This window comes from Nicotiana tabacum, chromosome 6, assembly GCF_000715075.1.
Source record: "Nicotiana tabacum cultivar K326 chromosome 6, ASM71507v2, whole genome shotgun sequence".
NCBI classification, from domain to species: domain Eukaryota; kingdom Viridiplantae; phylum Streptophyta; class Magnoliopsida; order Solanales; family Solanaceae; genus Nicotiana; species Nicotiana tabacum.
The window spans coordinates 176,056,971-176,084,451 of record NC_134085.1 but is presented as its reverse complement, the minus strand read 5'-3'; positions in this window follow the sequence as shown (position 1 = coordinate 176,084,451).

The following is a 27,481-nucleotide window of genomic DNA, read 5'->3' as shown; positions in this document are numbered from 1 at the left end:
AAATCGACTGATGAGGAAGCAGTGGTACAGTTGAATGGGGAGGATGTCAAGCCAGTGGTGATATTAGGGAAGAATCTATCTGCCGCTACAAGGAAACCAGAACCAGCCAAATTGGTAATAACGGGAGCATCATCTGCACCCGTGGTTGTTGTGAAGGGGGTCTGCAGGGAACCGGTCATCATAAAGCCAGTAGTCCAAACACCAGTGATTGATAGCAAGGCCGTGCCTTGGAAGTACGAGAAGGCAGTGGTGATGTACAAGGGACAATAAGTGGAGGAGGGTAGTTGTGAGGCGCAGGGACTGACTCGATCAGGACGGTGTTTTGCTCCGGCGGAGTTGAGAAGACCCAATCCAGCTGCAACAAAGAAACCTGTGTCAGAAGAAGAAGCTGAGGAATTCTTAAGAAGATGAAAGTGCAGGATTACTCCGTGGTCAAACAGTTGAAGAAAACACCGGCCCAGATCTCGCTGCTATCATTACTAATCCATTCGGATGAACATCGTCGGGCCCTGATGAAGATACTGAATGAAGCTCATGTGCCCAACGCGATTTCTGTAAATCACCTGGAAACGATTGCCAACAAAATTTTTGAGGTGAACAGGGTAACATTTTCAGATGATGATCTGCCAGTGGAGGGCACGGAGCATAATAAAGCTCTCTACCTAACTGTCAAATGTGAAGATTCGGCAGTTACTCGGGCATTGGTGGATAACGGCTCAAGTGCCAATATTTGTCCATTATCCACCCTGAACCAGTTGAAGATCGACCACGGAAGAATCCACAAGAATAGCATTTGCGTCCGAGGATTTGACGGAAATGGAACAGCCACCGTGGGGGATATTGTACTTGAGTTGACCATCGGTCCAGTCCAGTTTACCATGGAATTCCAGGTATTAGATGCTACGGTATCTTATAACCTTCTGTTGGGACGACCGTGGATCCATGCAGCCAAAGCAGTGCCATCCACCTTGCATCAGATGGTCAAGTTCGAGTGGGATAGACAAGAGGTCGTGTTGCACGGCGAGGACACTGCGTGCACCGTAGGAGGCGCCATTGTACCCTTCATAGAGACCAATGATGACAAAGGTCCCTGGGTCTACCAGATTTTCGATGCAGTATCGGCAAACAAGACCCCTGAGGGTGAAATCATTCAGCACCCTAGGGTAGCTTCCGCAACGGTCATGATGGTTTCAGAAATGCTGGGTAATGGGTTTGTGCCAGGAAAAGGCTTGGGAGCTGAGCTTTAGGGAATTGTTCAACCTGTTTCCTTGCCCAAGAATTTGGAGACCTTTGGGTTGGGGTTCAAACCGACTGCGGCAGATGTAAAGTGAGCGCGGAAAATGAAGAAGAAAGTTTGGTTTCTTCCCAAACCTGTGCCACGTCTCTCAAGATCTTTTGTTAGAGCAAGCGCCAAGGGGTCACCGATCCCGAAAATTCTCGGGTCACTGATTGGGATTGACGGGGATCTGAATCAGAGCTTCGAAAGATTATTCACTGATGTCAATATGGTTGAAGTCGGAGAGGGTTCCAGCGGAACAGACATACAGTTTATGGGGCCTGAGGCCAAAACCAACAATTGGACGGCTACTCCTCTTCCTACTCAGGGAGAGTCCTGGTAGTAGGCTTTGATTTTTGCTTTCTTGTTTTTCGGATTATTCAGGGTGTAATCCAAATCTCATTTTGTCTTGTAAAAGTGTGAACCCTGTTATCCCGCATTTTTAATAAAATTCTTTTTCTTGTCTCATTTTAACTTTGTTTTATTCTATTCTCTTTCTGAACAGTTCTCTTTTTACTGGCTCTAATGACATGGCATGCATGGCGGATCTTCGACCTAGTCTAATAAATCAATCTGACTCTGATTTAATGATAAAAGAGATCGATTGTGACGATGAGTCTGAATATGACGAGGATAAAGCCTTCGAAGAAATAAACCGAGAACTATGCCAATTTGAAGAGAAACCCAAGCCTAATCTGAATGACACCGAGGCTGTAAATTTAGGGGATGCGGATAATGTCCGAGAAACCAAAATCAGCATCCACATTGAGCCTGGCATTAGGGAAGAATTAATCAAAGCACTCATTGAGTTTAAAGATGCTTTTGCATGGTTGTATGATGACATGCGGGGTTTAAGCACCAAGCTAGTGGTTCACAAATTGCCCACTGACCCGGCATACCTTTCCATCAAGTAGAAACTGAGGAAGTTCAAGACAGATATGAGTATGAAGATTAAAGAAGAAGTAACCAAGCAGCTGCAAGCAAAGGTTATTCGGGTCACTCGATATCCTGATTGGTTGGCTAATGTGGTGCCAGTACAAAAGAAAGATGGGAAGATCAGGGTATGCGTCGACTATCGCAATCTGAATAGGGCAAGCCCAAAAGATAACTTTCCATTGCCCAATATTCATATATTGATCGACAATTGCGCCGGACGAGAAATCGACTCCTTTGTGGATTGCTACGCCGGGTATCATCAGATTCTGATGGATGAAGAAGATGTAGAGAAAACAGCTTTTATTACGCCATGGGGGACTTATTGCTATCGGGTAATGCCATTCGGTTTGAAGAACACTGGGGCAACGTACATGAGAGCAATGACTACTGTGTTCCATGATATGATACACAAAGAGATCGAAGTGTACGTAGATGATGTGATCATCAAATCCAAGCGTCAGGAAGACCACGTAGCAGACCTTAGGAAGTTTTTCCAAAGACTTCGAAGGTATGACATTAAGCTCAACCCAGCCAAATGTGCATTTGGTATTCCATCTAGAAAGCTGTTGGGATTTATCGTTGGTCGGCGAGACATTGAGTTGGATCCGTCAAAGATCAAATCCATCCAGGAATTGCCGCCACCGAGGAACAAAACAGAAGTAATGAGTCTGTTGGGAAGGTTGAACTATATCAGCAGATTCATCGCTCAACTCACAACGACTTGTGAACCCATCTTTCGATTGCTGAGGAAAGATGCCACGATAGAATGGACGGCAGAATGTCAGGAGGCATTTGACCAGATCAAAGGATATTTATCCAATCCACCTGTGTTGGTTCCACCTGAGTCGGGGAGGCCATTAATCCTTTATCTAACGGTCCTGGATCATTCGTTTAGTTGCGTGTTGGGTCAACACGACATCACAGGAAGAAAAGAGCAAGCCATCTATTATCTCAGCAAGAAGTTTACAGTCTATGAGAATAAGTACACTCAACTTGAGAAGACATGTTGTGCTCTAACTTGGGTAGCACAGAAGTTTAAGCATTATCTGTCGTCACATACTACTTACCTTATTTCACGCCTGGATCCATTAAAGTATATTTTCCAGAAACCTATGCCCACAGGAAGATTGGCAAAATGGCAGATATTACTCACAGAGTTCGACATTGTCTATGTGACGAGGACGGCCATGAAAGCCCAAGCATTGGCCGATCACTTGGCTGAGAATCCTATTGATGAAGAATACGAGCCTTTGAGGACGTATTTTCCAGATGAAGAAGTGATGTATATAGAGGAGTTAGGACTGAATGAGGAACCAGGGTGGAAGCTTTTCTTCGATGGGGCTGCGAATGCAAAAGGAGTTGGAGTAGGAGCAGTACTTATTTCAGAAACAGGACATCACTATCCTGTTACAGCTCAGCTAAGTTTCTATTGTACCAACAACATGGCTGAATATGAGGCATGCATTTTGGGCCTACGATTGGCTGCAGACATGGATGTTCAGGACGTCTTGGTCTTGGGAGACTCGGACCTCCTAGTACATCAGATCCAGGGTGAATGGGAAACACGAGATTTGAAGCTTATACCATATCGACAATGTTTGCACGATCTGAGCAAGCGATTTCGATCAGTGGAGTTCAGACACATCCCGAGAGTTCACAATGAGGTTGCCGATGCTTTGGCCACTTTAGCATCGATGTTGCACCATCCAGACAAAATCCATGTTGACCCGTTGTATATTCAGGTTCGTGATCAGCATGCCTACTACAACATAATAGAAGAAGAAATGGATGGCGAGCCATGGTTTTATGATGTCAAGGAATACCTCAGGATGGGGATATACCCGGAGTAGGCAACCGGAGATCAAAATAGAGCCATTCGACGACTGGCAAATGGATTTTTCCTCAGTAGAGGAATGTTGTACAAAAGAACCCCAGATCTGGGATTGCTGAGATGTATTGATGCAGGTCAAGCCACGATAGTGATGACAAAGGTACATGCTGGAGTCTATAGGCCCCATATGAGCGGATATGTGTTGGCAAAGAAGATTCTGCGAGCGGGATATTATTGGCTCACTATGGAGCATGATTGCATCAATTTCGTACGAAAATGCCATCAGTGTCAGATACACGGAGATCTGATTCATTCTCCACCAACGAAATTGCACACAATGTCAGCACCATGGCCATTTGTGGCATGGGGCATGGATGTCATTGGGCCTATCGAGCCGGCAGCTTCGAACGGTCACAGGTTCATTCTGGTAACCATCGATTATTTCACTAAGTGGGTTGAAGCCAAAACTTTCAAGTCAGTAACCAAGAAGGCAGTGGTGGATTTTGTCCATTCCCATATCATTTGTAGATTTGGGATCCCAAAAATAATAATCACGGACAATGGTGCTAATCTTAACAACAACTTGATGAGAGAAGTATGTGAACAGTTTAAGATTACACACCGTAATTCCACCCCGTATCGGCCCAAGGCGAATGGAGCGGTTGAGGCAACCAACAAAAACATAAAGAAGATATTGAGGAAAATGGTTGAAGGATCCAGACAATGGCATGAAAAGCTACCATTTGCGTTGTTAGGATACCGCACTACTGTTCGTACTTCAATAGGTGCGACTCCTTATTTGTTGGTATACGGAACTGAAGCAGTAATACCAGCAGAAGTTGAAATTCCATCCCTTCAAATTGTCGCTGAGGCCGGGATTGACGATGATTAATGGGTCAAAGCCCGACTAGAGCAGCTGAGTTTAATGGATGAAAAATGATTGGCAGCAGTATGTCATGGCCAGTTATATCAGAAGAGAATGGCAAGAGCATACAATAAGAAGGTGTGCCCCAGGAAATTTGAATTAGGGAAACAAGTATTGAAACGGATCCTCCCACATCAGATTGAGGCAAAAGGCAAGTTCGCCTCGAATTGGCAAGGGCCATATATTGTGACCAGAGTATTATCCAACGGCGCTTTACGTTTGACAGATGTCGAAGGAAGATGCGTCGACATGGCTATCAATTCTGATGCAGTCAAAAGATATTATGTGTAATTTCTTTTGTTGTTTATTTGTTTGTTTGTACTTAGTGCTTATCGAATAATGAAATGACAGAGGCAATTCTTTCTTCTATCCAAACACTTTTAACCTTTGCTTTACCCCTTTGAGCCTTACTTATCTTTTTATACCCCTCTCTTGGAATCATTAATGAAAAAAAAATGAAAAAAATATATCAAAAAAACAAAAACAAATTGAAGGTCGCAAGAAAACAAAGGAGTCAGTGAACTATGTTCGACCTGATTCCTCAAAGAGGATACGTAGGTGCCTCACGGCTCGGTCATAAGGTAACAAAAAAAAAAGAGAAAAAAAAATCAAAAGAAAAAATCCCCAAACAAGAAAACTGGGGCAGAAATTATGTTTCTAAATTTTGAAAAAAAAAAGAGTTTGATTCCAAGAGTTGTAATACTTTACCCATCAAAGTTATTTTGAATTTTATATCCTTTTCTTCTAAAACCTATATTGATGTCCAAAAAAGACCTCCCGGTCAGTATCCGAGAGGTGTTAAGACATGCAAATGAAAACCAAGAATAAAACGCCGGCCCCCGATTGAATGAGGATCATGAGTTGAAAGAATTGATAGCCATAAGAATTCCCAGCAGAGAAAAATCTTATCGGCAACACTCCAAACCCCAGCTGAGAAAATAAGATGAGAGATTCTTATCGGCGAAAAACTTCACAGGCGCCATAAGGCTACGTAAGCTGAGAAATACAAAATGAGAGAGCCTTGTTAGTGAAAACCCCGCGAAGGGCACTATGAGGCGACAAGATAGATTGGCGGAAAGGATCCGCATTTTGCGAAGAATTGGGCACCTATTTATCCCCAGCAAGTGAAGACATCAGAAAGATTGATCGACACAAATAGACTAGGTTGATTAATCCGGAATGCACAACATGATCGTTGGAATCGGTTATATCACCCAGATAAGTTCAATTCTTTTCTTTTCCCCATCATTTGTTCAGAAAGATTTTCTCTTTTTCTATCTTTTCATTTCTTTGTTTAAAAGATTTTTTCCAGAAATTTATGTTTTAAGGAAGGTCTTTCAGAGCTTACTACCAGTTGCCAAAATGGTACAACATAAAATGTGAAAAGGGTAGGCCAGAGACAAGGCAATAAGACAAAAGACGTTGGTTGCCAGGCCGAACAATATTGTCCTAAAATGGCAAGGAAAGTACGGGGAAGAACCAAAAAAAAAACATGTTGAGGAAATTGTGGGCGAAGTTCCAAGACGATCCCCAGCAGGACTCCGACCGAATATCGACCAAGTTCCGAGGTGGTCGGACAACACATAATGGGAAGGGAAGAAAGGAAAATCCATCTTCAGCAAAATAACCCCCAGCAATTTTTGAGATACAAAATGGGGAAGGGATAAATGGAAAAACCATCCCCAGCAGAATGTTATCCCCAGCAAATAACATCATCCCTAACAAGTTTTGGGAACGCCGAACAGGAATAAGGGAAAGGGAACAATCATCCCCATCAGGAGTGACATAACCACTCGCCATATTTCAAGAAAAAAACTAACTAAATTTTCTTTGATTTGAATAGGAAAATAAAGTGTTGATGATGGCCTAAAGATACGCCATAAGAAAGATCGCCAGAATTAGGGCAGAAAATTTTCTGCCACAAGTGAAAATTTTCTCGGAGAATCGAGGAAACAAATTCAAATTATTCTTTACCAATTAGGCGCCCACCAGTATAATGCGAGAATATATTTTTTGTCTTTTCATTTCATGTTCTAGGTCGCCCACCAGTATAATGCGAGTATGCATTTCTGTTTTTATTTCATGTTCTAGGTCGCCCACCAGTATAATGCGGGTATGCATTTATGTTTTCATTTCATGTTCTAGGTCGCCCACCAGTATAATGCGGGTATGCATTTCTGTTTTCATTTCATGTCCTAGGTCGCCCACCAGTATAATGTGGGTATACATTTTTGTTTTTATTTCATGTTCTAGGTCACCTACCAGTATAATGCGGGTATACATTTCTGTTTTTATTTCATGTTCTAGGTCGCCCACCAGTATAATGCGGGTATACATTTCTATTTTTATTTCATGTTCTCGGTCGCCCACCAGTATAATGCGGGTATACATTTCAGTTTTTCATTTCTAGGTCACCCACCAGTATAATGCGGGTATACATTTCTGTTTTTCATTTCACGTCTTAGGCGCCCACCAGTATAATGCGGGAATACATTTTTGTCTTTTCATTTCATGTCCTCGGTCGCCCACCAGTATAATGCGGGCATACCTTTCAGTTTTTCATTTCATGTTCTAGGTCGCCCACCAGTATAATACGGATATACATTTCTGTTTTTCATTTCATGTCCTAGGCGCCCACCAGTATAATGTGGGAATACATTTCTGTCTTTTCATTTCATGTCCTTGGTCGCCCACCAGTATAATGCGGGCATACCTTTCAGTTTTTCATTTCTTGTCCTAGGCGCCCACCAGTATAATACGGGAATGCATTTCTGTTTTCATTTCATGTCCTAGGTCGCCCACCAGTATAATGCGGGAATACATTTTTGTCTTTTCATTTCATGTTCTAGGTGCCCACCAGTATAATGCGGGAATACATTTCTGTCTTTTCATTTCATGTCCTCGGTCGCCCACCAGTATAATGCGGGCATACCTTTCAGTTTTTCATTTCATGTCCTAGGCGCCCACCAGTATAATGCGGGAATACATTTCTGTCTTTTCATTTCATGTCCTCGGTCGCCCACCAGTATAATGCGGGCATACCTTTCAGTTTTTCATTTCATGTCCTAGGCGCCCACCAGTATAATGCGGGAATACATTTCTGTCTTTTCATTTCATGTCCTCGGTCGCCCACCAGTATAATGCGGGCATACCTTTCAGTTTTTCATTTCATGTCCTAGGCGCCCACCAGTATAATGCGGGAATACATTTCTGTCTTTTCATTTCTGTTCTAGGTCGCCCACCAGTATAATGCGGGAATACATTTCTGTTTTTCATTTCGTGTGCTAGGTCGCCCACCAGTATAATGCGGGCATACCTTTCAGTTTTTCATTTCATGTCCTAGGCGCCCACCAGTATAATGCGGGAATACATTTCTGTTTTTCATTTCGTGTGCTAGGTCGCCCACTAGTATAATGCGGACATACATTTCAGTTTTTCATTTCTAGGTCGCCCACCAGTATAATGCAGGTATACATTTTCATTTCATGTCCTAGGTCGCCCACCAGTATAACGAGGGAATACATTTCATATTATTGCATCCAGGCGCCCACCTGTATAACGAGAGGAATACTTTTCAGTCTTATACTGCAGATCTTGAAATCAGTAACCCACCGGAAGGTAGAAGGTTACAACAGGAATTCCCAGCAGGAAACAATAAAAAATCCTCAGCACCAGAAAATAGAAGGTTGCAACAAGAGGTCCCAACACAAACTCAAGCGCATGAGTCAAAAGGAAGAAAAGACGCGTCTTGAAAGAAGTGGCATGTGAACATTGAATTATGCCCAACATAACAAAGCTTAATGAAGAAAGCCATATCCCCAGCAGACAGAACGGAATAATGAAAACTGGTATTCAGAAAAGCAAAAGGCCAGTGTCATCCCCAAAGTCTCGGAAGAAAAGCACCGGAAGAAACGCAAGCCGACAAGAAAGCAAGGCAACAGGAACAAGTTGCAGATAAATGAGATCTTATGATCTGTAGTCTAGCCTAGCTTCTTGTTTTCTTTTAAGCATGGTGTAATAAGGAGGTCAGCAAATAAGTAAAAGTAGCATACAACAACAGTAACATTGCAGTCCCATGGTAGTCCCAGCTACTAAAACTTCCCGAACTACATTGACCTGATTCCTGTTTAGCCTAGGATATGTAGGAAACCTCTAAAGCAAAGGTTCGGTCAAATCTTTCAAAAAATGCTTCACACGGAGTACTCAAACGTGCAAAAATCGCTCGTATCCGCTCACTTTATCTTTACACGAAAACCCTTCGTGTTTTCGGACAAAGAGGGGCAGCTGTGAGCACGTAATTTTTGCCCTATATGAGAATCACTCCCAAAAAATCGAAAATAAAATAATTTTCCTTGGTGTGCAATTTTGAGAATTTTGTGACATTTTTGGATAATTATTTGTATTTGTCTGTGCATGTTTATTTGTTAAATTAATAATAAATACAAAAATATGTCGCATTTTGCATGTAGGATTTAATTATACAATTGTTAGTAATTAAGTTTGTTTTACAAAAATTGAAAATTACAAAAAATAGGCATCTTCTGCATTTTTAGCATTTAATGTCCAAATATACAATTTTATGCTTAATTATTACTTAATTGTGCGTTAATTATTATTGGGAGTTAATTTGCACTTTTATAACTTAATTTAGTTCTTAATAATAATTTAAGTATTTTTATAATTTAGTTTTAGAAAAATAAAAGAAGAAAAGAGGGCAAAAATACAAAGAAAAATCGGATTGGGTCACTTCTTCAAATTTCAACCCCAGGCCCAAACAATTGTCCAACCTTCCACACGACCCGGTCCATTTCAAACCGGGTCGACCCAATCCAAAGACCCAACACCCTTATTTCCCTATCTTTCATTTCAAAAAACAAAACCCTAAAAAAAATTTCACTGTTGAAAAATCCCACCCGCCCCTCTCTTACCTTCTTCTTCTTCAAGACTTCCAAGCTGCCCTCCCATGTCCGCCCGTCGACCACCCTTCGTCCAACAGTCCCAGCTTCACGTCCGCTATTGACGGAGCAACGAAGCTGCTCTCCGACCACCCATGGCTGCCTCGTCTTCATCTCCTTCTTCTTCGTCCAACTGTCCCAGCCCTATCCGCCATTGATGAAGCTCGTCGAGCTCCCATGGTTGCCCCGTCGTCATCTTCTTCTTCTTCACTTCTGTTCCTTCACGTCCAAACGGTTCTTTTCTATTTCTTCTCCAACGTCAAGCTCCCATGGTTATTTGCTGAGCTCCGGTCATCTTCTTCCTCGTTCCGCCTAAACAGTCCGTCACCCATAACCCCGACCGACAGCGAACCAACATCCATCGTCCCCAGCCCCGTCGTCTTCATGTCCAAACGACTATCGTCGCCTTCATCGACCAAACAACCAGTAGCAACTGCCACGACTGCCGCTGCTTAACCTCACCTCTCATGGCTATGGTTTTTGCTCCCTCACATCAGTCCCTCGACCAAACAAACATAGCAACTTCCACAACTACACGCACACAAACGGAGGAAAAGCGAAGCAGTCCGGTTAAAGTCCGGCGAAGTTCTGTCAAAGTTTCGTTTGGTTTCGTTTGAGTCCGTTCGAGTTCATCGTTGGTCATTTCCGGTCAGTTGTTTTTAAGTTTCATGTTGTCCATATTTTTGTTTGATATTTTTTTTTCGGATCTAAAATCGATAAATGATTCAATTCTTGTTTTGTTTGTTCATCGTTGAAATAATTTTCTAGTTTGTTCATATGTTTTGTTGATTTAATTTTCAGATTCAAATGGAACTTTGATTAATTAGTTTTTCAGTTTATTTCATGTGCTTTTATTTTGTATTTTTGTAGAATAAATTGTTAGTTTAATTTTAATATTGTTAGATTTAGTTTAAATCATTTGAATCCGTCATGTTTGTTATTTAATATGGATCTAATGCATGTTTATTCTTTGTTTGAAGTTAATTCAGTGATTTAATGTGAAATTATATTTTGGTTTTTAATTTTTTTTGATTCAATGTATCTTTGTTATAATTTTGTTGGATTTAATTTAAAAAGATTAATTGATTATTTGAAGATTAGTGATTTGAATATGTTTATTTGTGTTTGTTTAAGTTTAATTCGAAGTTGAATAAAGCTTGTTTGTTATTGTTGTTGAATCTTTTCATTTATGCTCATACTTTGTTTGATTGATCTTGAATCCGAAATTAGTATAGTTTGATCTTCTTGTTTGTTGATTATCATTTTTTGATTATTTCTTCAGTTTGCTTCATGATTTTGTTTAGTTTTAATATAGGAATTGTTGGTTGTAAAGTTGTTAGATTTTAAGTTCAAATGATTATTGAATTTAGAAATCTGAATATATTTGTTTGTTGTTGTTGTTGTTGTTGAATCTGAAAGTAGGTTTGTTTGTTGTTAAAAATGTTGTTCAATCAAGATAATTTTAGTTGTTTCTTTGTTGTTCATCATTTAGTTTGAATTTGTTGTTGAACATTGTTAGAAATTGATCATATTGGCTATATTTTGGTTAAGATTGATTAGGTGAATTGGTTATAGCTGATGGGGTAGTTTGGTAATTTGCAGTACGTTCAGGGGTAAAATGGTAATTGCAATAAGGTCGGAGGGGTAGTTTGGGAATTGAACATTTTGAATAATTCTTTATGTTAAGCATGGGGGACAAAAGGTAATGGGGTGTAAGTGATATAATTGCTTAATATAATGGGGGACAAGACATAATGTAGTGGAGGGGAATATGGCAATTGTTTATGATAAGCATGGGGGACAAGATGTAATGGGGTGAGGTTGATATATTTGTTTAATTTAGTGGGATTAAAATGGGGATGAGTGGGAAGATAATGGGTTTGGTAGGAGAAAATTGTTGTTTTATTAATTAATTAAAGGGTTTGGGGATGTGATATATATAAGAGGCTTGATCAGATTTTAGGAGGACAGAAGACAGATAGAGAGAGAAAAAAAAAGCTGAATATTTAAGAGAGAAAGAAAATTCCGAAAAAAGATTAAAACTTTCAAGAAAAAAAAATACAAATAAAAAAGGAGCTGGAAATTCGAAGAGAGAGTAGTACACACTTGATAAATATTTTGATATACGGGTTTAGAAAAGAAGGGTTAAACATTAATTAGCCTTTCAAAATCTGAAAATTTCCTTGGTTTCTGTCCGTTGTTTGTTGTTGGTGTTTCTGCATTTTTTTTTTCAAATTTGTCACTGGGATTTCTGTTGACTGGATTGCTGGTTATTATTGTTGTTGTGTTACGTACTACGTGGCTGACTTTCTTCTTCTTATATTGACAATACCAGGTACACAACTGTAATTTTGGCCTTTTTGTAAGCTGAAAATGAAGAATGGAAGTTTAAATTTTTAATTTAGTTTTTTTATTAATTGCATTTAGGTTATTTCATGTATTATTATTCTGTAAATCGCCGTTATTTTGCATAATTAAGCATATTGTAGCGATGTATTAAATAATGCTTTACTTTTACCGGATTATTAGGTAGTATATATTTAAGCCTGTTCACTACTGATTAAACTGTCAAATAATTAAAATAGAAGAAAATAACGTAAAAATGGCTTTATTAAATCAGTTTGACAAAATTGATTAAGTTCTTTATTCATAAGGGTTTTAGTATCGCCAACGTTAAGTTAATCGGAATCATGTAGCTAAATTCAGTTAAAACATGAATTAATTTTGCGAATCAAGTATTAGGACAGGATTTGAATTAAAACAAGGTTAGTTAAGGTTAAATTATTTAATTTTTAGAAATACGGTTTAATAATCAAGATTATTTCTAATTTTCAGCATTTGTAAATAATTAATTTCAATAGCTCAAGTCATCTAACAATATGATTTTTAATCCGACTATGGGATAATTAGTTTTTTCATGTTGTATTTATAATTATAATTTTAGTAATATTACTTTCCGTTAATATTTGTTTTTCTCTTCTATTTAATATGTTATTTTTAAGTATGTAGAGATTGATTTTATATTTATAGACAAACTTAGTAATAATAAAAATGTAGTCATTAATAGATATTCATAAAATAAGGAAGGATTTCGCTAAAAATAAATAGATGTAAACAATACAAAAATTTGCAGGATTCTCCAATCTCATTTATTTATTTTATTTATTTATTTAAAAAATACTTAGATCCCGGGATGGACCGTTTAGTAAATTTCACGGTCCTACCTAAAAGTATAATAACGCGTAGTCTTTTGGCGCATATTTAATAAGGTTATTTTCTTAAATATGGGTGTGCATTTATGTAACCCAAATCCCGATCTTGACGGAGTCAAAATGCGTCAACAAATCACGTGTACACTGGTTGTGACGTGGTTCGAGATGCGTTTTCACGACGTTGCAATTCTTGTATAAAATAATAATAAGAATAATGATAAAAGAGATTAAAAGTTAAATTTTGCACATAGGTTCAACATGTATTAAATTAGATAACCAAGCCAAATATGACAGTTGAGCGACCGTGCTAGAACCACGGAACTCGGGAATGCCTAACACCTTCTCCCGGGTTAATAGAATTCCTTATCCGGATTTCTGGTACGCAGACTGTAATATGGAGTCATTCTTTTCCTCGATTCGGGATTAAAATTGGTGACTTGGGACACCCTAAATCTCCCAAGTGGCGACTCTGAAATAAATAAACAAATCCCGTTTCGATTGTCCTTTAATTGGAAAAAACTCCTACGCCCCTCACGGGGGCGGAAAAAGGAGGTGTGACACACGCTCGATCTCCATGATGAGGGTCTAGCATGAAAAGCAAAGTCAAAGCAAAGAACGAGCTAAGGATAAAAAACAGAACCAAAAACAAAAAGTAAAGAACATAGCATTTACCCGTAGATCCATTCCGTGATAACTCTGCGTCGCTCATCGCCTTAAGTGTCGCACTCTCAGAAGCATCGCACAAGGGGGCAAACACCGACGTCGCCTGCTCACTATTCGACAACAAGTCGTAGTTTCCAGGAATGACAATATGTCGATCAGAACCCTCCATCCTTATTTCTACATGAGTATGACGTTCCATGAACTCTCGTGCATCTTCTGGGTCGACGTTCGAACCCGAACCGTCGCCCTCAGCGTATATGACGCCTCCAACGGTAGATGACACGCCACTCTCGGTATAGTGTTCAAATCCCTCTCCTTGGTATATTCCTTCGATCTGGCGAGACTGTCCCACCAAAATGGCTTCCGCCATAAAAACAGGCACCAGTATAGTCTCCGACGCACCAGTTCTGCCCTTTCTAGCATCAGTGGAAACTTTCTTCCTTAGTTCTACCCTCCTCCTTTTTCTCGATGGAGATTCATCCCCATTGGAGGGCTCATCCACGAGATGATAGACTGGTCGGGAGGAGATCTCATCCCGAACAATCATGTCACGAGAAGAGTCTCTAGCCTATACGGGCTGAGCACGACCCTCTCGAACGGACTCTGCTAAGGTAAATTGCATCCCAGCTGATGCGACGGCCTGGCGAAACGCGGGAACTGGGGCCTTCTTCCTGGAAGCCCTACGACCTATCATCACAGGGAGTCATATTAATAAACGGTGGTAAACAACCAAAGGTCAAAACAGAGAAGAACATTTACCGGATGGAACCTTCAGCCCAAAACGTTTCATGAAAGCAGGCCAATCTCGAGTCTCTACCGCGTGAGGTAATAAGCGGGCTACCCAGTCCTCAATACTGGTGATGGGACGAAGTGTATGCCTTACAGCTACACAGAAAGTTACAAATAAGTATAAAGTTGGAAAAAACAAAAGTAATTTACAAGTACCAACACCTACGGTTATGATTCCACAGTTCTAGGAATCCAGCGGGATTCGACACCAGATGCTCGGTTCTAACAAAGAAGTATTTATGCCAAAATTTGCGGCTTGCCCGGTCGTCTGTTCCGACCACCAGTCCCCTGGTCCCACGGTGCCTCAAACGTATCATAGTTCCCTGTGAAAACTAGAGGAAAACAAATGTAAAAGGTGATGAAGGCTAACTTCACACCCCGCCAACTCCGTGTACTTCATCAATACTAGAAATATCTTGTACATGTACGGAGAAAGTTGTGCCGTACAGACCTCATAAAACCGACAGAATTCCTCCTCTAACAAAAGAAGAGGGAGGGAGTGGCCGATCACAAAGGGGTACATGTAAATAGCACAATATCTCGGTTTATGGACATCCACGAAGTCCCTCCCAGCTAGAACTAACTCAATATGGGTGGGAATGTTATAGGTGGATCGTAGGTCATCTATATGAGCTTGTTCAGTCTCAAAAAACACAGGAGCAGGAGAATGGACAGGTTCTTTAAGAAAATCATTCCGAGACATGAGGTTTCTTGGTATTATCTCCTCTATGGTGGGAAGGCTGTCTCCTTCTTCTACTGCCATATCTTCACCACCATAGGGAGGTGCTATAGATAACGGGGTGGCGTCGGAAATATCTTCGTATGACCGATGTATTCTAGGCATCTCGATGGCAGAAGGTGTATTGATAAAACACAGAGTAGAGAACGGTGAACGGAAGAAGGTGAGAAGAAAGATCACGAAAACAGAGCTGGAGATACGAGAAGAAATGGCTAAAGAAGACAACACATACACTAAAGAGGAAATAACCAAAAGTTCTTGAAAGAACCAAACCTTCATCTATTTATAAGGTTGTGTGGCGCCAGAAACAAAGCGAAAGGCTGCTAGAGGCACCAAAACCAAGGCGACAAGCCAATTGGTCTCTGCCTCGGGAAGACGCGCAATGATGACGCACGTGGGAGTGACGTCATCTCCTGATATGCTATACTATCTGGAATGCCGTGGAATGCCCCACTCTTTCGTTAGTGATCCAACCGTTACAACCCAACTGCCAAATTTCTCCGCGGGTATGGGCGGTGTCCGCTTATCAAGGACGCACAGGGCCGCGACCTTAACAAGCAAAGGGACTACCTGTATGGGTCTAAATTTGGCAACCACGACCATTACCGAGTAGGACGAGGAACGAGGTTATCATGATGCAATGTCTGATGGTCGTCGTGGTAAAAGGCAACGATTAAGGGCGGTCAGTCGATGTATGACATCTACGACAGCGTAAATTTAGTAGAAGACATTAAGAATATGCCTTTCGAATATTCTCTATATTGTACTTTTTAGGGTTTTTTGGGGGATTATCCCTTATAAATAGGAAGTGTGAGTAAAGAAAGGGGGACACGAGAAAAAAGACAAAAGAACACTTTGTACAAGAATCCTCTGAGAGTGAATACAAAAGCAGTCTTGTTCATCTAAGAAGATAAAAAGATTCCCCAAGCATCTCATATTTATCCCCCCTTAACGCCGATTGCATCTTTCAAGCTTGATTGTGCAGTTAAGTCTTCACATTTATGAGCATTCATTTGATTCCAACATATTTGTTACATCATTCATCTTGCTTACTCTCTCCATCGCTTGATCTAGGTTTTATTGTGTTTAACTAAGATTGACCTTATTTTTATCATTAGTTGTTTTAATCATAAAAGTTTTGACATTTTTTGGTCAAACAATTACGTTAATTTTAATATTAACAAATAAATTTGGTCCAAAAAATTAATCAATCAATGAGATCATTTGTCCAAATCCAAAAAAAAAAAAAACACTCTCTTTTACGGGCTGATGAACGTCCTCTTTTCGCCCTGTTGGGTGAAAAAATCGAAGCGAAAAAAGTAAATTTAAGCTACATGTTCTTTATTTTAGTAATTTTTGAAACGACAAAGCCTTGAATTGACATTATAGTTTTTCTGCCCTATATTATTATCTCAAAATGAAACTTAGCTTTTTAAATGACAGGGAGATGATACTTTCTTTGGTAACTGTCGTTGTCAACACTAGATCAAGAACAAAAAAGATCGCTAACAAAGAAATCGTCCAGGAGCTTTGGAGTTTTAAATTAAAAAGAGATTAGGATATTATAAAACCTTATAGTTCAATCTGGAATTAGTTTCGGAAGTTGTTAAAGTTATGCAGCCATTAATTACTTATGGTCAAGCTACTTGGAGCTTACTCTAATTTAATATTGGCAGCATAAGAACCTCTCCTTTAATCCCATCTAATTAAGTCTCACTTGAAAGATTCTCTATGCTAATTATAGTGGGGCTTGTTGACTTTGTTCCCATTAATAGAGTTCGTCTAATTGCAATTTACAATATGGCCTTAATTATCATCTAGCGGAAAAGAATAATAATTTCACTATACTAGCTAGTCCTTTTAGCACTAGACATTTACTCAAAAGTTAAAACTAATGCAACTTTAATCAATTCATCCTCGAGTTAAGTATTCAAAATCATCGCAACTATTCTTTTGTTAAAAAATCATATCACTACAAATAACACATAAGGTGAGTAGATTGATAGGGTTTCTTGTGGGGAATTGCCTTGTATTATTGTGTTGGTGTAGGGCCTTGTAATTATCTCTTTTATCATTCAGTGGACTGCCCCATAATGATTTAAAGATAATTATTAACTGGATAGATAAGGATAATTATTCTTCGTAAAAATGTCGTGTAGTAGCCACTAATTAAGGGTGTCTTTATTTTTTATCCACTAATTATAATGCTCAGCAAAAATAGCCACTACTAATAGAAAAAAGACAATTTTACCCTTTCTTCCTCTCTTTCGCGTTTCATTTTCATCTGGAATACCCAAGGTGATTTCATGGTCGGCCTCCTCCATGCTTGGTCAACAGCATCAATCCCTCAATCCCTTATCTGTGCACATCAATCCCTCAATCCCTTCTCTCTCTCTCCAAAAGAAAATGTTGGAACCCCAATTCATTTCACACACGGTTGTTGCTTCTCTCAAGCACAAACTTCAACTTCCAAAACCCAGACACTTTATAATAAACCCATGGATGAATTGCAGTTCAGTTCGACTCACAACTACTGCCACTGCCACTAAGTGTAGTGAAAAAGTGAATAGATGGTCCCTTTATGGCATGAATGCTCTTGTAACTGGTGGCACTCGAGGCATTGGGTACTTTTTCATTTGCTAGTTCATGATTTATGTTCTGTTTCAAGATATTTATAGTCTTCAGTTCATCTACCATTAAAAATAACTATTATGCATATTGTTTCCATCCTACAAGTCAAGAGAATGGGAAACAAATGACATACGTTATAAAGCAATCCTTGTAGAATTAAGAACAGGTGTACTGTAAGTGCAAGACCAAGATAAGGACTGCCTGTCCTAAACATTTAAACATGTAATTAAAAGTTAAGGACTTCGAGTCCTTAACTTTTGAACAAGAAATTAAAACTTAAGGACTGTCGGTCCTTAACTTTTGAACCAAAAATTAAAACTTAAGGACTGCATGTCCTTAACTTTTGAACCAGAAATTAAAAGCTAAGGACTACCTGTCCTTTAATATTTAAACATATAATTAAAGTTAAGGACTGTTAGTCCTTAACATTTAAATATGGAATTAAAAGTTAAGGACTGCCAGTCCTTAACTTTTGAACCAGAAATTAAAAGCTAAAGACTTCCTGTCCTTTAACATTTAAACATGTAATTAAAGTTAAAGACTGTCAGTTCTTAACATTTAAACATGGAATTAAAAGTTAAGGACTGTCAGTCCTTAACTTCTGAACCAGAAATTAAAAGCTAAGGACTGCCTGTCCTTTAACATTTAAACATGTAATTAAAGTTAAGGACTATCAGTCCTTAACATTTAAACATGGAATTAAAAGTTAAGTTTTGTCAGTCCTTAACTTTTGAACAAGAAATTAAAAGCTAAGGACTGTCAGTCATTTAACATTTAAACATGGAATTAATAGTTAAGGACTGCTAGTCCTTAATATTTAAACATGTATTTAAAAGTTAAGGACTGTTAGTCCTTAACATTTGAACCAGAAATTAAAACATACAATTTGAAACTCAAGCTACAGGACTTTGTATACAGTAGAACAACAACAAAGTGAAGGACATTTTGTCCTTAAGTTTTTTTATTCAATTTGCAAAATGAGGCTAGTAGAATCAAAGTTAAGGACATAGTGTTCTTATTTTTTTGAATTCAATTTCTAAAATGAAGACACTATGTCCGGAATACAGAATTATCATAGGAGGCGATGTCTATAACTTCATCAATCCTCAGTTGATCGTCGCTGGGTAACTGCTGCTGCTGCTCGCTTCTTCTCTTTGTGTAACTGCTGCTTGTGTTGATAGTGTAGGTATAAGTTATACCAGAAGGGTATTTTCGTCCAGTCAGGTACAAGTTTTTTAAGGAGTGGCTAAAGTCTAAATACATTGAAAACAGTGACTTTAAAATAAAAGTCAATGCTCTTAGTGGCTATTTGTGCCGTTCGCCCTTATTCTTCTACTTTACACATGTCAAATTGAAGGCCTACAACATAAGGAGTCAATTTTGTTAATTCCTCGGCCTGGGCATACGGTTATCGGAGTTCTTAGTTACTAACAATTTGTTGTAATATTACGGGTTTGAATTCAAATAATTTCTTAAAATTTCTAATTCAATTGAGTTTTGCATCTTTCATTGATTAATAAAAGAAGTACTCATAAACACGAAAACAATATATATATATATATATATATATATATATATATATATATATATATATATATGCGCGAGGTCCGAAGAAGGGCCGGACCACAAGGGTCTATTGTACGCAGCCTTACCCTGCATTTCTGCAAGAGGCTGTTTCCACGGCTTGAACCCGTGACCTCCTGGTCACATGACAACAACTTTACCAGTTACGCCAAGGCTCCCATCAATGTATATATTGATGTATGTTATATTAATATACAACAACAACAACAACTCAAATTGTCAAATGGGCTAACATGGTAATTTATTACGGGATAAAAGGTGCTTTCATAAAGAAATAAGGCACTTTTAGATTGAATAGGTAGCTAGAAATAAGTAAGATTATCTTGAATCAAATTATTGAGAGGGGACATATCCTTACCATATTTTGTTGTAAAGCTTTGTCTCATTATCTTATGTAATTAAGATAGAGAGGTACCTCCTGCTAAGGAGCTAATAAGACATGTTTACTAGACAAGTGTGTTAATTAAGTGGCTAAGCCTTTCTTTTTCCATGTGATGGATTCTTCATTTTCTTTCCCATAATATTCCACTTGCACCCATAATTATGATTATTACAAGCTCATCTTACAAAATTGGTGGCTGTGGATGGAACCAAATCATGTTTCCATTGAATTATTGGTCTAAGTTTTGGAACACTATCACCTTAATTAGAGTCAATTTTAATCCTCAAAAAAGATAATTTTATTGCTTGCTAGGTGGACCTGTTTAATTGCTTATTTGACATTATCAAAACCAATCTCATTAATCACCGACTAATCGCTAATCAGAAACCTAAAAAAACACTTTAAAGTGTATCATTCTAAGAAATAGTTTAACGTTATACGTAACACGGTCAAAAATTTATGTATAAAATCAGAAAAGTAAAGTTTTTATATTCAAATTTCATGGTCACCTATTAAATGAAAATGTTTCTCATGTCTTTGACCTAAAATAATGTAATACATTCACCGACTTAAATTATGGATGTGCCATTATGCTAATGGCTTTCCTTGTCACATGTTTTGCATATTTTACGTGCTGAGATTAGTAATAAGTAGGGTTTTCAATTGTCATTTGTCACACCAACTTAAATGGTCCAATTTTCAAAGAAGAAGTATGGCTGCTAAATGTAAATTAGGAAAAGCTACTTTATGAGTGCATGCAGCCATTTCTTCTTTTACCTAATTTAGAGAGGATGTAAAGCTAAAGATAACTTTCTTGACTTGCATTCATTGCTTCAATGCTTAAATAAGCACCTATGTATAACTTGTCATCTTGACATAAACTGCTTGAAAAATGAAAACATATAGTATGTAGTACATTTTTAAGATTTTTAATACGCACGTTTCTCTGGTATAAATTGCATTTTGACGAAAACTGTTTGAAGAGCATTAGTTCCTAGTTAGAGTAAATATTTACATGTATAATTATCTTGCAAGAAGGATACCTTAAAATTTTGTCGAGCCACTGCAAGTTAGACTTCTAAAAGTCGATCAAATAATACAACAAATAGCAACGTTGTCATTAGTAAGCGTAAAGAATTATTGCGAGGTTGCTTATGAGACAAAGTATAAATATGTATGTTTACCCTAAAAACGGATAACAATTGAATTTATATTGTGGTTTGAAATCAATTGCAAATAGAAATAAACCAAACCAAAAGAAATATAAAACTTTGATCCTTGAGCTAGGTTGCCCTCGAACCAAATGAATATTTCACTGGAAAGTATGGACAAAGTAACAGAATATTAAGAGCTTAAGAGAAAGAGAATATATTGCTTTACGTAACGTGAATCTCCTCCCCTTTACAATTGAGCAGGCCCCTTTATATAGTAGTGGAGTCCTACCCTTAATACAATCCTAAATATGGTAAGGAATCCCATGATTAACTGATTAATCAGCCTCTTCTTGATACATGCCGAGATTTTCGCCGTGATCCTTGGCCGATCGCGAATATCTTCGCTTTCCGTTATTTGGCTTGGTAGGCTTCCCTCGATCTTGCTCGATTTTTATCCCGCTCGGTCTCGATCATGGCCGATTTCGATCTTGGCTGGTCTTGATCTCGATCGGTTCCTGAGTCACGAGCTTGGCCATCTGCTTTTAGTCATGGTATGGTATGATATGAGGTTGAATCCTAGCATGTCACGCCCTGGTCGCGATTAATCACAAAAAGGGGCAAGCCCGATTTTGACAGTATACAGATAGTCCACTCGTTTTTTGGAGAGTAATGACAAGAAACGATTTGAGCCCTCGATCTTCACCTCGATACATCATGGCGTAAGCATCATGACGTAAGCAACAAAGGTAATCGAAACATCTCGTCGGTACAGTTTTCCAGGCATTTAATGCGTGCCAGTCGATGGTCGGCCATTACCGGATTTGAACTGTCATCTTAAACCTATAAATGTATCTTTCTTCTTTTGCCCAAACTTTACTTTCAAATCTTCTTCAAAATCCTTTTCCTTCCTCAAAGCTTTGTATTTTTAGATCTCTGGTGTTTCTTTTCCTGTTTCATCACAAAATACCAAGTGTTTCTTCTCAGTTTCCATTCTTCTTCATTCGTAAAAGTAAAATGGTTAGGACTTCAAAAACTGTTCTGCAAAAGGAGATTGTTTCATCGTCACGGCCGACCGGTGAGGAACCGGGGGCGGAGCCACGCCCTGAGGAGTTTTTTCCCGGAGGGTGTGTCATTAATTCTGATTTCAAGGTTGAAAAGACTTCCTAGGTGCCGGGCCGATGCGAGCCGGTATCGAGGTATATATGCTCGATAACCAATAAACTCCTCTCCCAATTTAAAAAAGAATGCAACTGGGGTAAGAAATATGTGGTGGTGACTGCTCCAGAAGAATCCATCACCACCCATATGGAAGAGTTCTTAAGTGTTTACACTTACCCCTTCACGTTGGGTCCCTTGGATCCAATTATCTTAGATTTTTGCAAAAAATATGCGGTGATCCTTTGTCAGATTCATCCCTCTTTCTGGAGGAAAGTGATACTACTTCGTTTCTTCATAGGAAAAGTCGATGGGCTCCCCTTCACCCTCGACCACCTCATACACCTGTATAGCCCCCGACTCTATCGAGGAAGACTAATAAAGCTTCAACTTTGGGCTACTGTGAGCACGTGATTTTTGCCTCATACGAATTACTCCAAAAGAATTCCCAAAATTAGGTCTTTTCTTTAATTATGTGTTATTTTTAGGAATTATTGTGTGATTTTTCTGATTGTTTGCATATGTTTGTGGGCATGTTTAATTTTATTAATGCATTAAAAATATAAAAAATAAAATAAAAATATAGCATATGCATTTAAGATTTGATTTTTACGTTCTTGGAATTAATTAATAATTAGGTGTTTTACAAAAATAAAAATTCACAAAATAACATATGTGTGTGTTTTTAGTCAAATTGTGTGATTTGCTTTTAATCTAGTATTTAATTATTTGTGATAATTATTACTTAGAGTTAATTAATATTCTTAAAGTTAATTCGGGTTTTATAATTTAATTAGGAATTTAGTTTTAATTTTTGAAAAATGGAGAAGGAAAAGGAAATAAAAGAAGAAGAGAATCAGTTGGGCTGTGTTTTAATTTAAATATCAGGCCCAAATCAATTACCCCAGCCCAAAAAACATGCCCCATACCCGGTCCAAACTTCCAGTCTTTGAAACCATTGAAACGACGTAGTATAGGGACAGAACTATGTCGTTTCGATTTCAATAGATCTCAACCGTCCATTCATCTACATCCAACGACCAAAACTTCGCCCCATTTCTGTTACTCGACCCTCACCTGCCCCTGAACCGGTCCGCCCCCCCATGAAACCAAAACGACCCCATTTCATTTAATGAGCTAATCTGAGCCGTTGGATTCCAATTATCCAACGGCCCGAATTAATTACCCATTTTAATATACCCAAAATCCAAACCCCTTTACCCCTCTCAGAACCCCCCATCCTTCGTCTCTCATCTCTTCAGAGACCCAACGCAACGCCGCCTCACACCACCGCCATCCGCCCACCGGAAATCGCCTCACGGCGGTTTCGGTGGTCCAATCCCTTTCAAAATTACACCGCAGAACCCCCTCACTCCCCTCATGCCAAATCCCCACTCCCTTTTCCTCGAATCACCCCGTGACTCTTCGAATCTTGGATCGAAGATCTGACCCCGAATCCTAGCCTACCCAACCAGCCCCAAATCGATACCCCAAAACCATCTCACTACCCTCTTTCCAAATCCCCACTTCACGCCCTTCGAATGACACCATAACTATTCGAATCTTAAAAAAAACCCTAAAATCCCAAACTCTAAATTGGTTAGATATTGGAAGGTTTGAGGTCGAAATCGACCTTAGTTGTGTGTTCTCAGTCGAGAACACTCGATTAAAGTCTATTCCGGCTTCATATTCAAAATTTAAGATCTAATTTAAGATGGGGTTCGATCATTTGGAGGTAGGTGTCCTAATTTTAGTTTTTCTAATTCTCCTATCTTTTATTTTTAGAATGGTTATTGGGTCGGAATCAATTTGTTTTTTTAGTTTAGTTTCTGTGTAGAACTAAAAATTGTTCGTCAATTTGGTCTGGTTTATTCATGAGCTTCATTAGCTATTGTTCATGTCATCTGACTTCTTGATTTCTTCTGTTAATTATGGCAACCTCTGAGTCCTTCGTATTCTAGGTTTAGTCAGAGTAATTAGGATCAGTTCAATAATTTGGTTTAAATTCTTGTTTAATTGTGTTGATAAGAATTGACTATTATAAGTTTTATGCAAGTGGTCACTAATTGAGAAGCTTCTAATAGTGGTAGGGTAGTATTTGCATTATTGAATTAACTAAAAGCACTAATCTGAGTGGATAATTTAAAATGGAGAAGATAAGTTGTAGTGGAAAAGACACTAATTGAATGCTTATTTAAGGGAGCTGAAAACACACAGAAAGAAAACATTCAAAGGGGAGAGGAGAAGAACATTCTGATATTCTGAAAGTATTGAAAACTACAGAATTTTTTAGAAATAAGAATCCGATAAATTAGCTGAAAACTCTCTACTGTACCATTGAGCCTCAGTAATTCCTGATTCTTTTAAGCTTTGGAAAACAGTAATGTTCAGTGATGGGATGTGAGTTGGTTTGATACTAGTTTTTTTGGAAGGTTTTGATCAAAGATTACTGTTCCATTGGGTGTTTAAATCAATTTTCTGGTTTCACTTGCTGAACCTGGGGCTGTGTTGTTGTTGCTGTCGATTTCTGCTGTTTAAAAATTGCGGATCCTTCTTTATTTCTTTGTCCCTTCAATCTCAGGTACTTTCTTAGCCCCTGAATGATGATTGATTGTTTGAACATATAAATCAAATGGAATATTAATTGGATACAGGCTGCATTTGAACTTAGTTTCCCCTGTTTCTCGTACTGCTTTAATATTCTGTAATAAATATGTATTTTAGAGGTTATCTAAGCTATCATTTGCACATTTAATGCCGTATATGTTCAGTAGTTATATGTATGGGTAATTGGACATGTATGTATGATTCTGCTGTACATATTCAATAGTTATATGTATAGGTAATTGGACATGTACGTATGATGCTTATTTGAGATCAGTATGGTTCAAAGTATTTGGCAAACATGTTCTGTGTTTACATTTGTTCCTGAATGAGTTTGAAATGTCTAAGGATTATATTGAAAGCTTTAATATGATTTTCTGGAATTCATGAGGGAACCAGATTCTAATGTACTGGTTTGGCAACTATCAGTATTAGGGGAAATTCAAATTAGTTTAGTTATGTTGAAAGTGATTCACTGGTTATCTACTATTGCTTGCATGTCAATTGAGTAGATTTGGTTGTTTTAAATTCTACAAGTTTTGTCCACATGAAGTTTAGTTAAGGTTTAAATATCAGCATTTCAAGTTAATTAAAGCCTTGAAAATTTAGAATCATATGCTATATAGTTTCTCAATAATTGGATCCTTAATTGTTTTTTCTATTTTCAAAATCTTGGAGTTGTTTGTATGTTATGGCTAGCTATTTAGGTTCAATCTGAACTTTCGCTGCTCAGCCATCGCTGGATCACGATACAGACTCGGTGTCGAGTTAATTGGTGTTGGTTTCGAGGTTTTTAAAGAATTTGGGCCTTCTGCTTGGGCTCAATTTGGGACCAGAATTTTAAAATTATTAAAAAATGAAAGTGATAGGCCCTGTTGCATGAGTTTTCTTTTATTTGCTTCAAAATAGGTTTCTTCACTGTTAGTTGGGGTTGGTACAATAACGTTTTAAGATCGGCCCAGTTCCATAATGTTACAAACCAATTGGTTTAGTTTCTTTAAAATGAATAATCATATCAATTGGGTAAATGAGTATGGCCCTTTAATTTGATGGTTGCTAATTAGTAGGAAGAAGAATATATTTTTGATTCTTACTCATGCCTAAAGTACTACATACTGATGCAAAAAAAAATCCTGAGCTTTAGTAATCCGGTTGATGATTTCGTGCGCTTAACGATACGGATTTCTCTTAGTCTCAAATCCCAATATGTTGTTAATTCCTCCTTGGCAATCTCGAAGTGATTTGATCACAAGGAGCTTCTAAATTCAATATCTCATGATGTGCCTGTTGGAATGATTACTTGGTTTGTTTTGTGAGCTAATCGGGTAGATATTGAAATAAAGAGAGGTTTATTGGGCTAAACTCTAAGAATGAATAAGTTGAGAAAGAACTTGATAGGCATAAAACCTTTTAATAACTTTTTCTATTATATGTGGCACGATTACGGGTTCCAGAATTTAAGACCAACATATGCGCAATGTTGAACAAAACAATCTTAATCTTTAAAATACAATTTTGATTGTGTACACGTTCGCGTGACATGATTACAATCCTAAAAAATTCGGAGTATGCGTTCGCGCAACTCCGAACAAACCTTCTAAAAAAATGGGATTTCGAAGGTTATTAATTAAATTAGCTCATATAGTCTGAGGTGTGCCGCCTACCATTTAATCATACAAAAATGACAAATGCTCGTAGTTTGTTTTAGGCATGTGCAACTTTGGCCAATTTTTTTTTAATAAAAATAAAGCGTTACTAATTGGGGACACGTCCGCGTGACATGATTTTTGACGCGCCAAACAAACGGGTACACGTACGCGTGACCCATTTCAAAATAATTTTCTCAATTAAAAAGCGGTTAAAGTTAAAATTTCACATAGGTTCAAATTGTTCTAAATCAGATAATTAAGCCGGATATAACAGTTGAGCGACCATGCTAGAACCACGGAACTCGGGAATGCCTAACACCTTCTCCAGGTTAACAGAATTCCTTATCCGGATTTCTGGTTTGCGGACTGTATTACAAAGTCAACCATTCCTCAATTCGGGATTTTAGACTGGTGACTTGGGACACCATAAATCTCCCAAGTGGCGACTCTGAATTTAATGTAAATAATCCCGTTTCGATTGTCCTTTAATTAGAAAAACTCCCTTATACTCTCTTTCCCGGGGTGTAGGTAAAAAAGGAGGTGCGACAACCACTAGGGCACCTTTCTCGAGCATAGATGAGGAAAAAAATCAGGGCTGGATGGGCCGATTTTTTCGAATGAAGACCTCGGACTTGATCCAACCGAAGTATGCCATTTCCTGAGAAATGGAATATGAATCGTAAGTATAATTCCGTTATTAATTTCTGTATATTGCCTTCATTTTTCACCCTTTCTTATCAGTGTTTTACTCGATGCAGCTATTGCCTAGATGCCGGGTGCGGTTCCCCAACTCAAGAACTGGGTCAGGACCTAATATCGAAGTCGACACATGCTGAGCGCATGGCACGATTTGTGGAAGGGTCGATGGGAGGCTAGTAGTCATGGTAAATTTTTCTTCCTGACTTAATGATTTGACCACTATTCGAATATTTTCTCAATCTCACGCATTTCCTCTTTTGTTTTTGTAGGTATCGGGAAGGAAGTGATGATGAGACC